The 15,939-nt window shown below is 38.4% G+C and overlaps 1 protein-coding gene across 5 annotated transcripts in view; it reads right to left on the bottom strand.

The window, feature by feature from the left end:
• The window catches only part of foxo (forkhead box, sub-group O), a 580,500-nt gene that overhangs the window by 219,972 nt on the left and 344,589 nt on the right, over positions 1-15,939 (bottom strand). The gene's annotated exons all lie outside the window — the stretch shown is intronic.

Raw genomic sequence — 15,939 nt, 5'->3', positions numbered from 1 at the left:
TATATTTATGTAAATGATCATTTACAATTAGTGCTATAAATGTCAAAAAAATCCAAATTAGTCCAGAACATTGCTTCAATATTTTTCAGATCAAAACCATTCAGGAAATCACTCACATAACTCACACACACACACACACACATGTATTTTCCGACAGTAGCACATCTCCCTCCTGTGGAACAGATTCCAGAAGAATCAAGACAATTATGGATGCACCCTCTCTGCAAAAAAATATATATATAAATAAATACATAAATACAAAATAAAATAAATACAGAAAACTCCGAATCTTCAACCATCTTAAAAACCTATACAAAAGGCTAATCGCAGAAACGTGCAACCCATACATATCCACTGGAGCATTAAATTCTTCTTGCACTACTCCAGAATTTCATGAAAGTAAAATCCCTTCCATTCTAACAACTTTATAAAACAATCGTAAAGTCAACATTTTCGGGGTCTTTTTGTCAAGACCCATGAATTTTAAACCTTCCCGCGAGACATCTTTTCTAAAGACACAATGATATGTTTATATCAGCTTCGCCATTATCTTGACATGTTCCACCCTAGTTACTCCACAAACACTGGACAACCAATTCACGTCAATAGCTTTCAACTTGTTTCCACTTTGCATTTAACCTCCAAACTTTATATACATTAAGGAGGTTTGGCTCAACAATCTATGCACGCATTCCATGGACACTCTTCCCTTCCAGATCTCTTGCGGAGATCCTGCTACCTTCTTCCCTTCGCCTATTCTTTCCTTTTCCTTTTCTATAATCCTTTCTGACACCCATTACACGTACACCCAAATACGAATATGAATCTGGACAGCCACTCCCATGCTCGCGCTATCAGACCGGGAAGGGTAGTACCTTTAGGAGCAAGCCCCTCTGAGGGGAAAAAGTGTAAAGGTGTATATATATAAATAAATAAATATGTATATATATGTATATATACATACATATGTATGTATGTATGTATGTATATATATATATATATTCAAATATATACACATTCATATATACATATAAATAGTGAGTGAAATTCACTGCTAAATTAGAATATGCTCTGCTCATTGTTTCGTTGGCCTTCAGTATTTAATATGAAAGCTTGTTCACAGATGAAATTCCTCTCTCTTTTCCATTTGTTTACTGCCAGTATTTCTCATTTTCTGTCGTCCCAAAAATGCATTCCTCCATTCCTTGACAGAGCTGAACACTGACACGCCGTCCAGCATAAAAGAACGTATTATACAGCAACGAAACGCACCCAACTTTTGATCAAGAAGAAAAAACTAGAGTAGCGATGACCTACCTTCAAAAAAAAAAAAAAAAAAAATTACAAATGGAGACCTATACACAAAATGCGCACACACACACACAGCCAGTCAGTCCCACGTATACGTCCGAACGAAAGCCAAGCAGTGATGCTACATACACACGCATACACATACACATGCATACGTATGAAAGTGTCAGAATGATGATAAAAGTTAAATGGGCCTCTAAGCTATCTTGTGGTTTTCTAGAGGGAACTCCCAAAGGGAATCAGTTCCCCCTTCCCCTGCTGCGGCGTCTGCTTCTTTCCAATGTTGTCAGTTGGTGGTTGAACGTTAGTTACGAGACCGAGGGTTGGCTTTTGCCTGGTTAGGGAGACGCAAGCAAAGTGACAGAGAGAGAGAGAGAGAGAGAGAGAGAGAGAGAGAGAGAGAGAGAGAGAGAGTCTAGCTCCTGTATGTAAGAGGGAAAAACAAATTCTTTTTTTCGTTTCATAAGGCAAACTCTCCTGGCGTTAAGACGTGTGAAACTGATGAGAGTTGAATAAAACAGAAATGGATGTGGAACACCAGATAACCATGGTAACTAAAGTCTTCTAACTGTTAAAAAAAACTGCATTACTGCCTTGCAAATTTACTTCAACATTAACCCTGCAGACACAAGGACTTTCGATAACCCGTCAGGGAGACCTCGCTCAATATATGGAACCGCAAAAAAAAAAAAAAAAAAAAATCGGAAAGAAAAAACAAAAATGCTCGGCACATGATCTCGTAGCCAGTAAATGAAAAAAATGCTTTTGAGAATCCTTGAAACGAAGGAGCATGTAAAGAAAAGCATCAGAAATTTACATTTAGATGGAATAAAAGAGCATTAGGGTCACCCTCCTCGAAATGACAACTTACATGTCATACTTTAATTCTACCCAGAAGAAACCTACCAAAAATCATTTGATACACTTACAACTATTTAAAGCGTCTCTAAGTGACAAGAGTTTACGAGAAAAAAAAAACTACATGACACACACACAGAGAGAGAGAGAGAGAGAGAGAGAGAGAGAGAGAGAGAGAGAGAGAGAGAGAGGAGTCGATACAAGTTTCTAGGAATATAAAACAAATACATAGCACAATGTGGATATTCACTTCTAATATGCCATTATCTGTGACAAAACATTTAGAAAGTACCACAAGTAAATCCCAAGAATCTGTGCACGAGAGGTTTAATAAATTGTCAGACGCAAAAGGCGCTCGAGGGATATCCATATAAATGTAAAATAAAAATGAGAACATTTTAACGGCTGCTGCCTCTCTCCTGGAGATAAAAAAGATTGCATCATAAGATGCCATAGCGCCACCGGATGAAATCTCTCTCTCTCTCTCTCTCTCTCTCTCTCTCTCTCTCTCTCTCTCTCTCTCTCTCTCTCTCAATATACCTAAATTTACCCACTCCTTAGCATCCGAGCTTTTATTGTGAATAATGACGGTCCTTCTTCAATGATGAAATTGTTAGTGAACTACTTGACAAAATGCGAGATTACAAGAACTTGTACAAAAAGTTATGTATTTCAACAAAATCACTCTTGTATCATGATTTATGTAAAGAATAAAGCCAACAGAATATAAAGTCATATATATAAAAATATATATTATATATATATATATATATATATATATATATATATATATATATATATATATATATATATATATATATATATATATATATATATAATTATACATATATATCTATGTAACAATACTGAAACCTAATGTAACTCAAAAACGAAAATAAGGAGGGCTAGGATAAGGTACAATGAGAAAACTTATTCTAATTCATATATACGTGAATATATATATATATATATATATATATATATATATATATATATATGTGTGTGTGTGTGTGTTGTGTGTGTGTGTACGTAATTAGAATTTAAGATAATACGCAAGCACACACACGCACACATACACACATACAAGAGGGCAAAGGATTTTAGAGTAATCATCTTTCGCTTGTATATCCTCTAAGGGAATCCTATCCCAAGAAGAGGATTTTTTTCCCCATACTCTCTTCTTTCCAAAACCTGGCCACAGAGAGAGAGAGAGAGAGAGAGAGAGAGAGAGAGAGAGAGAGAGAGAGAGAGAGAGAGAGAGAGGGCCATTTCCCTCACCCAGCCTGATGCTTCACTTAATCAAAAGACCATCTTGAGCGTTATTTCCCCATCACTGGCTTAGATCTGGTCGCTGCGGGGGAGGGAAGAGCTCAACAAGCCACACCCATCTCTCAAACATACACACACAAATATAAACACTGACATGCGCGCGCTCGATCGCGCCCTCGCGCTTACAGTCATGCACAAACGCTCCGAGCAAGTCTGTGCATCTATGGGACCCTTTCAAGCTCGTAAGGACAGAAGTATCTCTTTGGAAAAACTACATCGAGACAAATGTTGACAAAAGCCACTTTTTTTTTAACTTAAGACTTCTAAAGTTAATTAGTTTCAGCGACGTGAATTGCCATGTGTATAGATAAACAAGTAAATAAAAAATTGAATTAATCGGAGTCGAACTAGACGCGCCTCGAAAGCGCTGAAATTGTTCTTACGCGAAGCGATTAAAAGAGCAAAAATGACTAGGAGCAGTTCCCTGACCAATTTCACCTTAAACAAACTACACGACAGATATCCTCAGGCTCTCGCCTGAATGTATGTGCATGTATGTATGTATGTGTGCGTGTGTGTGTGTGTATGTACGTGTGTGCACCTCCCTTCCCCATATATCCTCCACAAGCACATCTATACCACACAAAATGTAATAACGCAGTCACAGATAGGAACACCGGGGGAAAAATGTGAGATTGTAAAGAATAGGAAAAGAGGGGCTTAGAAAGGGGCACGAGAGAGGGGGATTGGATCCCTACCTCCCCTTAGGTCCCCTGGGGCACAGGGACGGAGCCACCAATCTATATGGAGATGACGACACACCGCGATCACCTGCTGCTGCTGCTGCTGCTACTGCTTCTGCTTCTGCTGTGGTTTCTCTCTCTCTCTCTCTCTCTCTCTCTCTCTCTCTCTCTGCTGTTTCTGCGGAGGAAACACACACACACTCACACTCACACACACACACACACAGTCACCATCTTAAATGGCTGAACCAGGCAAGGCAGCCTGGAACCACCACCACCTCATTGTCGGGTGCAACACTGATGATTCCCGTTGCAAGCAAGAATCCGCAAGCATCAAGCATTTCGTGCCCCCGTAAGACACGAACCACAAGTGAGTGAGATGACAAGCGCCCGTGCATGGACGTGGCAAAACACACACACAAAAGCAACAGGATCAAGTACAAATTAATTCAAGAGAGGAGGATTAAATAGGGTCCTGAAGAATAGAGTGGAAGGGGGGGGGTAAGGGAGGAGGAGGAAGAGGAGGGAAGGGAGGAAACAGCTCAAGCATAACCAGCCATGCATGCACACTATGCAAAGCGTAAGGCTAACCATATTAGCCGCTAATCTTGGGTCGCTAAGTGATAACATTCTCCCCGCACCCCTCTCTCTCCCTAACCCCTGTCCTCTTCCCTATAATGGAGGGAAAGGATAAGGGTCGGATTTTGGTTTGGGAGAGAGAGAGAGAGAGAGAGAGAGAGAGAGAGAGAGAGAGAGAGAGAGAGAGAGAGAGTAACGAGAGAGAGAAATAGAGTAAAAACTAATGTCTTAATGTAAGATGTGTGAGTGTGGGTGTGGGTGTGGGTGTGTGAGGTGAGAGAGAGAGAGAGAGAGAGAGAGAGAGAGAGAGAGAGTAAAAAATAAACGTAGAGAGCTACAAAAAATCTAAGAAATATGCGCTACATAAAAATTAATGTCTTAATGTAAGATGTGTGAGTGTGGGTGTGGATGAGAGAGAGAGAGAGAGAGAGAGAGAGAGAGAGAGAGAGAGAGAGAGAGAGAGAGAGAATTTAAAAAGCTAAGGGAATTTACAATATAAGACAAACAAACGACGAAAGATATCTTTGTCAATGTAAATTTTCATTATTTTCTCCCTGCACCTGAAATCGGCCTTAAATAAAAAAAATCTGTAATGATAGAACTAAACATACGAGACAATAATGAATTCGAGGGGACCAAATTAGATCACAATATATCTTACTCCCACTTAAAAGGAGATCTATTTTCTCAGGCTATCATGCTCATCGATACACGTCATATCCTTTCTCATACGTTGAGCATAAAACCGACTGACCTTAAGATGACGACGTGTTAGAAAATATTCATTGACTCAAAGCAATCTTTAACTTTCGACCCAAAGTGAAGGAAAGTGGATCATGAACAACTTGGTTAAAGATTTAAAAACAAAACTCATCAAACAAATGAATCAATTATAAGAAGCTATAAACAATACAAACAATTGCAACACAACGAGTAAGCTTTCTTTACTTTACCTCAGCATCAAGAGAGAGAGAGAGAGAGAGAGAGAGAGAGAGAGAGAGAGAGAGAGAGAGAGAGAGAGAGAGAGAGAATTCCTTTTAACCAGTGGCACATTTTTTCACTGAATGCTATCGTTTCAGACGAGCCCATTCTGCAGAATCATGCATTTTACATAACACCGTACGAATAAATCTCGATGGTGCATTTTCCCCTTTCACATTTACACTTCCAGGCGAACGATACTTGACTTTTACGGAGACTCGTAGTTTCACAACATTCACCAATGCTCTGCTAGCCTACATTATGTGCCAAACAATCCTGAAATCCCATCACTGCTGACACACACACACAGAATTACTGAATATGTCAACCACTTTAATTGATAGTGTCTACTATTATGTCGTGGAAAAATGGTTATATTTCCGTGAATTCTCCCTTGTATGCCTGATTCACAAGCCATTCTTAAATGGGACCAGCCTTGGAAATGTCAGGAAGGAGTAGTTCTATGCATACACATCTTTTTGTCAGTTTTGTAAACTTTCACACTTTCCACTGGGCTTCTCAACATGTACCAACCACTTAGAAGCTGAATCCATGTCTTCCTTGTATCTTCTGACACAGGAGAAGTTTTTCCCATTAAAACCAGAGAGCCGAACAACCCTTGCCAAACAGAACCATCGCATAGGCAAATTGCATCTTAACCAAACGAAAACCTGCCTTATACTGTATCCTGAGACAACTTGTGTTTCTGTCCAGGTTCATTTGTAGTTATTAATGTATCACCATCGTTGCTAGTGTACGTTACTAATGTTGTTCATGAGTGTCAACGCAATGACTTGTATCCATTTAGATATTTAAACTGTGGTAAACAATTAAAAGCAAGTGATCTAAATTTCCTTTAAAAAAGACTACTGTCCATGTTACTTGACCGATTCTGACACGCCTGTTCACCGTGTTACCTAAATAGTTCTATAAAAAAAAAAAAGATTGAAGGAAAACTGCTCACTCACAACATCTACACTTGACATTTATCCACAAGTGTGAGTAAAATCATAATGGAAAACGCAGCTGAATTTTTGCAGACGACAGGAATAGATCAAGAGAAGTGATGATTTTTAATCTGGAAAACATTCCCCCCTCCCTTCACTCTCATGATACACTTCTGTCCCAATCTCCTTTCCAGTGAGATGAGTTTCCCCCGCCTCTTGAATCACTCGCATTTAGACTAATGATCAACTGTACTCCTCATAGCTATTATCTCATCCGGGCACTCCCTAATTACAGCACGTATTTGCCATAGCGTCACGCATCCCATATGCAAGCACTGGCTCCATAAAGCATCTTCATCCGAGTCGACTACGCAGCGAAGGGCATGCGTTTCAAACGTGAGTATATTTTCAAAATACACAAACGTATGCATGCATACTTTCTTTGAAAAGACTATCAGTCGCTCAATTCGGGGGTTAGGCCCCCATGCAATCCCCTCCCCAAATCAATCTCTTTTTTTTCCTTCACGCCTGGCCTAAGAAAGGGCAGCGGGTGCTCCGCCCACTGGCACCTCAATACACACACACACACACACACACACACACACACACACACACACACACACACACACACACACACACACACATATATATATATATATATATATAAAACACAGATAGACATAAAAATAGATAGAGAAATAGACAGATATATTTATGTGTGTATCTATCTATGTATGTGTATGTGAGCAAATACACTGAAAGGAATGGGGCGTCGGCGTGTAAAGTAAACACTTTTGTGTCAACACACGAGATAGATAGTTTTCCTATGCTCTGAAGAGCATCTATAACAATTTTACTTGTGTCAAACGCATTCGATCAGTTTTTAACTCCACCTCAAAATGATTCAAGACTAACTCATCCCTGAGTTCCAGTTCTCCAAACTTCATGAAAAGAGATCCGCTGAATCCTTTCATTAAAAATCAATCCTAGCGCGTTCGGAAAATGATGTCTGAAGGACGATAAATTTAGACTTCATAGGCAGTCATGGAGTCCGTACGCATAATCGAGAGAGAGAGAGAGAGAGAGAGAGAGAGAGAGAGAGAGAGAGAGAGAGAGAGAGAGAGAGAGATTCTCACTTGCTTAAAAGCTGCGGTAAAACCCCAAAACCCACGTGTACAAGAGCAACCATCGACGAATATATTGAACAATCAAGAAATAAATAAAAGTTGTGCAGATAAAAAAAAATAAATGACATGGCATGGCAGTGCATCCTCAAATAATGCTGTACGTGTGTTTTCGAAATGCATTTCGTTTTTGCCTAAAATGGAAGAGTAAAATGTTAATCAGCTACTGACAAGAATGAAATTATATCTTTCCCTCACGATAAAGCGAAAAATCATAGTGTAAAAACACCAGTTGTTCATCGACTGAAGGACAGCAGTATTCTTTTTCATTTTCAAAACAGCAGTTGTGAAGATAATCAATAATGCACTCCAGATGTAAAATCCTCAAAGCACAAAAATGAAATTTATAACATTTTACAAATACATTTTATTCAAGTGGCAAATTTTGAAGTCTTGCTGCTGGCACAACACTAGCTCCTTGGCCCATGGTCTGAACAAATTTCAATATGCATATTATGAGGACAATTGCTTAGTAATTTGACAACCTGTAGCCCTGTTGATCTTCAGACTTTTACAGATCTGTCCCCACATTCCTATGGTGTGTCAAACTTTGTACAGATCTGTCCCCACATTCCTATGGTGTGTCAAACTTTGGACTAATTTTAGGGCGCAACAGTACATTGTTATTTCTGCCCCAGTAATGTTAAAGATGATTTTGAATGACGCATTTTGACCCCAATTTGAACAAGTTTTTATCCCCCTTTACCCAAAGATGCCTTGTCCAGCTTGGTGTGAAATAATTCAGTGCAAATGAATAAACATTGTTTTTTGTCTCAGCTAAGTGTAAAATGTTGAATGCAATCTCAATAGTACCTGAGCTGGAAATGAGTCTCACACTGAAATATATTGTACCAAACCGTCCGAGGCTTTTTTTCTCAATGCAAAAATTATGAAATCTACATCTTCTAATGTCCTTGCCCAGGCCTGAGGGAAACGAGAAAATATCGGGATCAACACTGGAGGAACGAAACAACCTCTTAAAAAAAAAAAAAAAAGGAAGAGGAATTATGGATCTGAGAAACGGTTGAAAATATGGGAAGAGGTAGTCTGACGAGTGCTACAAGAAAGCCTAAGAAAAGCAATAGTAACCAAATAAGCATATAATGAGATGACTGACGTAACCTTGAGGCAAAAATAAATAAAAAATAAATAAATGTATAACTGAACAAATAAACAAACTGAGTGCAGATGTGATGTAAGGGCTGGAGAGAAAGGTGTAAAATACAAGCTATAGAAACACTCCAGTTTTTTAAGAGGCCGATTTAAGCAATTTATCCAAGATAAATCTGAGTTACCTGAACGCCAAAAATTGATGCTGAATTGGAATACAGAATTGTGGCCCAAAGTCAAGGGCTGGGACCAGAGGTCATTCAGCGCTGAAAGAGAAATTGACAGTAAGGTTTGAAAGGTGTAACAGGAGGAAAACCTAAAAGTTGTACTATGGAACAATTGTTAAAGATGGTGGAAAATCAGATGGAAGAAAGAGAATATGAACGGAGGTACAGTAAAAGGAATGAACGAGGTTGCAACTAAGGGACGAAAGGACATTGCAAAGAACCTCACGTAATGCCTACAGTGCACCACTTGCTGTGCACTGACGACACTTCCCCCTCCCCGAGAAAATTAATCCTGACATTACAAAAGTGTAAAGTTACACCAAATTTACATCAATCAAAATCAAAATTTCCATATCATTTCATTACAGCATTGCAAGAAGTGAACTATCTAAATCAGTTCTTGTTCACTAAACAGGAAGTAGGATAACGTTTGATAACTAGTGATAGCAGACACTTGAAGATCTAAAGACAACTTGGCTGGGAACACTCGGGAAAGTTAAGAATTTCGAAGCTTGACATACAGTATGTGGGGACACAGCTACAGTTTTATCTTTCTAAAACTGGTTAACTCCTGTAACCACAAACAAGTTTCCCCCTCCTGTGTTCACTGTAGTTAAAAGACAAAATACACATACATTATATATATATATATATATATATATATATATATATATATATATATATATATATATATATATGTGTGTGTGTGTGTTTGTGTGATGAATATATACATTAAAATAAACGGCATCTGTTTACAGAAGCCATAAGAAAGGGGCCGTGGCTATGACGCAGAGTTGGAGTCTAGGACAGCATGGCGTTTGAGAAAGAGATAGGGAGAGAGAGAGAGACAAGAGAAGCAGGAAGAAGCCACCTGTTGCGTGAGGCGCCGAACGCACCACGCACACAAAACACACACACACACACACACACAACCTTATCAACTCTTTCCCCTCACCCTGCTTAGCCAATGTTATTATTTGGTCAAATTCCGATGTAATATCCCAAGTTGAACGCCAGAGACCCCTATTCGAAAAATAACGTGGAATACAAGGCTTTACAGTTGTCCTCAAAGACATCGCACCTTCCGATAACAGGAGAGCCAAATGAAGGCGGCGCGCGAGAGAGAGAGAGAGAGAGAGAGAGAGAGAGAGAGAGAGAGCTAGCGAGCACCGATAGCAGTGAGCGGGCCAGTCTGTGTAACACAGGAGGTGGTGCCCCCGCGCGGCGCCACGGGGAACCATCCGAGTGCGACGCAATAAACTGCATGGGAGAGCAAGGTGCCAAAGAATGGCGTTCTAGACGACCTCCTTCGCCTCGGCAGAGGTATTTCGCAGGAATAACGGAGTGGCCGAAGAAATCCCCCTCGGCGGATTCACGGGTGCCAGCGGCGACGGACACGCCGAGATCTGCGTCAATGAAAGTCGAAGGAAAATATATCACCGCGGTAATGACACGGCATTATATAATGCAATGGACGATGTTTATTTATAAATAGTGATGTCGCCGCAACAGGCAATGGAATGAATGGTAGCCGCACTGGCAATAGCCAACAGAAATAGCCATAGACGGAGGAAGTGAAAAGAGGCTGGGAAAAGCCATCTCGTTTCAATAAGCGACCGATAAAAACACTGCATCGTACACTAGACACCTACGCAAGATGCTGTAATGGCAATGCAAGAGCCGTCATTACATCAACGAAATCGCTGGGATGCAGGCGAGGTGCGCTTCCACCTACGTGTACTCATCAAAGAGTTCGTATTAAATAAGTGCAGACGAATATAGACTCTAAATTACGAACAAATGGCACGCGTGCAGAACACCTGCACACACACACACAAATACACACACACACGCACACATATATATATATATACACTACACATATATATATATATATATATATATATATATATATATATATATATATATATATATATATATATATATATATATATATGTGTGTGTGTGTGTGTGTGTGTGTGTGTGTGTGTGTGTGTGTGTGTGTGTTAGGTGAGTGGGCGGGTATACTGTACGTGCGCGTGAGCAGAAAATGAATGAGCGATATGGCATAAAATTAACAAAAATACATTTAAATAGCAAACAGGCGCCTTATTGATGCAGATGAAATATCTCCGTGCGTGGGAAGCTTACATGAATAACTGAGAGACTGCGTAGAGTGGCATCGCAAGGTGGCACCATAAGACCGACAAGAACGGTAATTTATAATTCCTTGTAATATCCATATATATATATATATATATATATATATACAATATATATATATATATATATATATATATATATATATATATATATATATATATATATACACTGTGTATGTACATATGAGAGGGAGAGAATTTTTAAGTCGTCATAATACAGTTAACTAATCTTCAATGACTTATTCTAGCCGAATCGTCATACATCACACTGATAAAGCCTTAGTGTACCTGAATGAGAGAGAGAGAGAGAGAGAGAGAGAGAGAGAGAGAGAGAGAGAGAGAGAGAGATTTTTATTTTTATGAATAATCTGAATATGTATCCATTACGTTGGGAATACGAAGGACACAAAGAGATGACCAAATATATACATAAAAAAAATGGTAAACTTAATTCAAGGCATTGTAGGACACTTTTACACATTCAAACGATTTTTAATTTTACCGGCACGATGACCAACAGGTATATAATTTTCAATACAAAGGTGCACAGTCAGACAACAACAAACAGTCTGAAGGTAAAGTACGAAATAAGCAGATAAAAAAAAAAAATACGATAAGCTGATAACATTAGATGTTAACACCCGCATAATGCAATCACGTACAGCGAAGATAACAAACGAACAGAACTAAGCAAAGCTGTTGCATTAAACAGAAATTAAGAGAGAAATTTCCCTCGGCTGAAATCAACAAAAGGACGTGAATATTAGATTCCTTCTTTGGCATACGAGTACCATGAAAAGCACCGAATGAAGAGATAAGGAAGATGGGGGAAAGGGGAGGGGAGGGGGAAGAGGAGCGGGGGGGAGAGAGAGAGAGAGGGGAGGGAGGGGAAGGGGGAAGAGGTGGATGGTGATGATTATCATCAATCAAGGAGAGAGAGAGAGAGAGAGAGAGAGAGAGAGCCTTCCCCCTCCTCCTTCCCTTCCCCTCCTTAAACATATCCATCTGACTTGCAAGAACGTCAAAAGCGACGTGTGTATGACGACGAAGACGACGACGATGATGACGACGACGACGTTCGGGAGAGACGAAGAAGACACCCTGAAGACTACAGCAGCCATTATGCCTTTGAGCGTCGTTATTGTATGATCACTTTGAGCGAAATCCTGCGATCCTTTGTTAAGCAAATCTTCGTCCGTTTCAGAAATATTACCTACGTCCCCCGCCCACAACCCCCAAACCAGTACCCCTCCTCCTCCTTCCTCTCCCCCGCCCCATTCAATGACGGGCTGAGGCACTGGATGTTCCAACAGCAGCAACTGATTTATTCCTTTTATTGCCACCGTCGTCAGACCTCTCATGAAAGGCAGTACTTGAAGGTCGCATGTCATCAGAGTCATTCAGCGAATGATAATAAATACGAGAAATAATGAATGGTGACGAAAAAAAGAAGGCAGAGGGGGGGGGAGACCGCTTGAACAGATATCTAAAAGGAATGACATTATGATCGTGTGATTAATCTTTCCGCATTATTGCTGATTTCTGGACATGAATTATTCCCGTTGTTAATGCAATTATCCCTGCATGCGAACGCAGTTAATATTGGAAGTGTCACTTCGAATGTCATTTTACTCATCTAAAGGGGAGGAAAAAAATATGAGAATGATTGCAGGAGTCAAAGTAAATGTGGCGAGGAGTCTGCAAATTTCACATTGGATTCATAATAATAATAATAATAATAATAATAATAATAATAATAATAATAATAATAATAATAATAAATGGAAAATGGTATGAAAAATTAAACCGATATTTTTCCACCATAAGCCCTTTCCTCTTAGAAGGGGTGCTACTAACCCCTAGTCCTGTTCTCAGTAAGTTTATCTATGTAAATATAAAATACATATATAAATATGAATTTAAATACATACATATATAATATATATATATATATATATATATATATATATATATATATATATATATATATATATATATATATATATATATATATTTATATATATATATATATCATATATATATATATATAGGTCTTTCAATTGAAAGACAAGGGCGCTGCCCAATAGGCCATACAAGTCATATAAAGAAATTGGAACCTTGTGGGCGGCGCCCTCTTGCCTTTCCACTGAAAGACCTGGGTTCGATCCTGATGTGAGTCAGAAATTTATTTCTGTTTCACACGTGATTTGTGTCGGTTATTTCCAACAACACAAACACACACACACAAACACACACACACACACACACACATACACACAAGAAATATATATATATATATATATATATATATATATATATATATATATATATATATATATACACACACACTCTCAAAAGAAAAACTGGCAAGGACATCATCTTTCACGGTCCAGATATTAGAGAACAGATATATAATAGGAACTATTCCTTAATCAGGTGATAAACAACCACATCCTAAAAGATTTGATAAATACTTGATCGACATTATTCACATTCCATTTGCTGACGTGCATCTGAAGGTGTATGTAAAGAGCAATTTCAACTGGAACACTCGATGAAAAACTTATACGGCACACAGACAGATTACAATTTACAGTCTGTATTTTGCCCATATCATTTTTAAGGTAGGCACCCTTTTCACTCACACACCTTGGTAGGTCCGTCGCTAACGCCTTGGCCTGTCACTCGGAAGACTGAGGTTTGTTCCCGGTGCGAGTCAGAAATTTATACCATTATGGATGCAAAAACGCATCCGTTTGTGTGAACACTAGGTCTCGTATATTTATTCATGTAAATTTCAGAACTGTGTTGCTGAACTGGCAAGACATAAAAGGCATATAGACTCAACACCCAGCTAAGGTAAAAAAAAAAAAAAAAAAAAAAACTTTGAAGACTAAGAATAAAATCTACGAACCCTCAAGTCACATGCAATTGCAACAATAAAGCAACACTGCGTGTAGATACCTCCCGTAACTCCTGAAGCGGAGGTAGTTTTCTCAAGCCATCTGTTGTCTTGTTTCCCAAAGAAAAGACAATTACGGAGCCGGGGACGATTTACAAGAGAGGGGTCGTTTTAAAGTCCCACTGAAAATAATTGTTGAACTTGGATTCATCATGCGCGTACAACCAAGCTTGATATAAATATCTGAATTCTGTTGCCTGCCTGCCTCTAGCATCCCGCAGTGAATACAAGGTGGGCATACGGTAGTCAGGTTTAATCATCTTCTACCCGGCGGGGCCGATTTCAGCAACGCCGTATGATCAAGCCATCCAGCAACACAGACAGATCCCCCGCTCCCCTCCCCCAGGTCGCCAATTCCCTCCTGCCCCGCACCCCCACCCTCCTTGCATTGTAATTCAAGTACTAAATGTCACACGAGGTGAAAGAAAGTCTCGCCACAAAACAGCCGAAGGGGAAGCCCCGACTACCAAGTAATTAGGTAAAGGATAATTATGATCCTCGAAACTATAAAATACCGCCGGTCGACTCCTGAGTTGTTGCAGGAAGTATTAAGTTATCGCAACTTTACAGCGATATGTGTGTGTGTGTGTGTGTGTGTGTGTGTGTGTGTGTGTGTGTGTGTGTGTGTGTGAGAACGAACCCTCCCCCCTTTATCAGGCCTCCACCTTAAAACCTCCCCCTCTGTCACTGACGTAATTCCATACGTGAATCTACTACAGAAAGGACTACTGGCCGACGGCAATTCTTTCGCTCAGTTTCACCCATTTGCATCGAAAATATTTAAATCTGCCACTTGATTTAAACAGAATATTTATTGAAAATATAATCATTTAAACAGAATATTTTCTGAAATTATAATGATTTATAAAGAATATTTACTGAAATTATAATGATTTTACAGAATATTTACTGAAAATATGATTTAACCAGAACATTCACTGAATATATGATTTAAACAGAACATTTACTGAAATTATAATATAATGATAAAAAGAATTTACCAGAACATTACTGAATATACTGAAAATATAATGATTTAAACAGAATATTTACTGAAAATATCAGGATTTAAACAGAATATACACTGAAAATATAATGATTTAAACAATATTTACTGAAAATATAATTATTTAAACAGAATATCTATTGAAAATATTATGATTTAAACATAGTATTTACTGAAACTGTAATTGATTTAAACAGAACATTTACTGAAAACTTGATTTAAACGGCATATCTACTGAAAATATAATGATTTAAACAGAATATTCGCTGAAAATATGATTTAAACAATGCTTACCGAAAATATAATGATTTAAACAATATTTACTGAAACTTAATGATTTAAACAGAACATTTACTGAAAATATGATTTAAACAGAACATTTACTGAAAACATGATTCAAACAGAATATTTACTAAAAATATAATGATTTAGAGAATATTTACTGAAAACAATGATTTAAACAATATTTACTGAAAATATAATGATTTAAACAGAATATTTACTGAAAATATAATGATTTAAACAAAATATTTACTGGAAAAATAAACTAAAAACTAATGCTTAGCAATGTTAATTGAATTACGCTAACGTCAATAACAT

The sequence above is a fragment of the Macrobrachium rosenbergii genome, chromosome 12 (assembly GCF_040412425.1).
Source record: "Macrobrachium rosenbergii isolate ZJJX-2024 chromosome 12, ASM4041242v1, whole genome shotgun sequence".
Classification (NCBI taxonomy): Eukaryota; Metazoa; Arthropoda; class Malacostraca; order Decapoda; family Palaemonidae; genus Macrobrachium; species Macrobrachium rosenbergii.
This window is presented reverse-complemented; position numbering and strand designations above follow the sequence as displayed.